Raw genomic sequence first — 1,418 nt, forward strand, 5'->3', positions numbered from 1 at the left:
TGTTCCGGTTGGGTAGATGACATCTGGGCTCCAGGGGAGGCCATGGATTCAACCCTTGTGTGATCTTGAGCGGCGCTACATAAGGAGAGTTTCGTGCAGGTGGTGGTTGACAAAAGCAGCGCTCGTACAGTCGCTTGTTTTCTTGTTGTGACACTCCTGCAAGCTGTACGAGCAGTTGGAGGCTTCAGTGATTTTCTGTTTCTTATGTCATAACGGTGGGGCTGCTCCAATGCGTGAGTTGTTTGGCAGAAATGCGTTCTACTTGTTAAAGATTATGCGAACTGCACCCTGGTGGCGTACTCTTATGTTACTGTTTTATTTAAATGGGTCTACCTCGTCTATATTCCAGCATAGTGTAGACTCTTTTATGTGTAGTTGCAGTAATCTGTTTCGAGGTGCATTTAGCTGATTGGCAGATATTATATTAACTTGAATGTTTTTGTGCCAGTTCTCAATTGTATTTTATTTGTGAACTGTATCCTGAACTTCTACGCAGGTACCCAGTTCCGTTACTAATCCTTCCAGCTTGTACAATTAATCAGTTGTAGGCTTTTTGATTTACCTTATACTCTCCTATTATTTTAGAATCACGTTTATTTTAAGGGCCAGGAACATTACCTGCTTGCCGTTTTATGTCAGATATTAGGCTAATGTGTATTTGCTGAATTTGAGTTCATGTAATACTACCTTATGTTTTTATTACGCTCATACATTCATATTTGCTGAATTTTGTTATTAATAGATGTTTTAAAGTTGGTACATATTTATGTCCCCATATCCTGCAGCCACTTACCAATCCCATCGTTTCTTGTATTCAGCAATTAGGATAGTCCTATGACTTACAATGTGTTCCACCAAATGTGGAAAAGAGCAAAGATAGTCGTTTAAATAATGAGTGATGAAATATTAATTTTGATAACTATATTTTTATTTACTAGAGTAATGAAAGAAGAAAGACAGAAGGTCTAAACTGTATTATGTAGATCTATTATGCAAATGTGATTGCGATCTATAGTGTTTGTATATGTTGTAGATGTACAAAACTTGTAAACTGGGAATGTAAGCTAAATGTTATCATCGAATGTGTATGAAATTCAGATGTTAAAACTACTGTTCAGCATGTTATTTCATCGAAGCATCATGTAATCTCCACTGTCCTACAGAATAAGTTACTATTATTAGCAGAAGAAGAAAGTTTTGCACTACAACATGAAGCCTCTACCCTATCATGGAGTCGCTATAGTGTTTGGCTGACTTTAAAAAGTAGTTGATGATGAGTTGTTGATAGCGGGAAGCGGTACAAAGTCATGGAGCCGGAATAAAGAGTCATTGGCTCTGAAAAGCAGTTAAGAGAAATGCAACCCTCGTTTCTTACCTAGACCAGTGTGTATTACAACTGTTCAGTATGCTATTTCATC

This window comes from Schistocerca americana, chromosome 1 (assembly GCF_021461395.2).
Source record: "Schistocerca americana isolate TAMUIC-IGC-003095 chromosome 1, iqSchAmer2.1, whole genome shotgun sequence".
In the NCBI taxonomy this organism is placed as follows: Eukaryota; Metazoa; Arthropoda; class Insecta; order Orthoptera; family Acrididae; genus Schistocerca; species Schistocerca americana.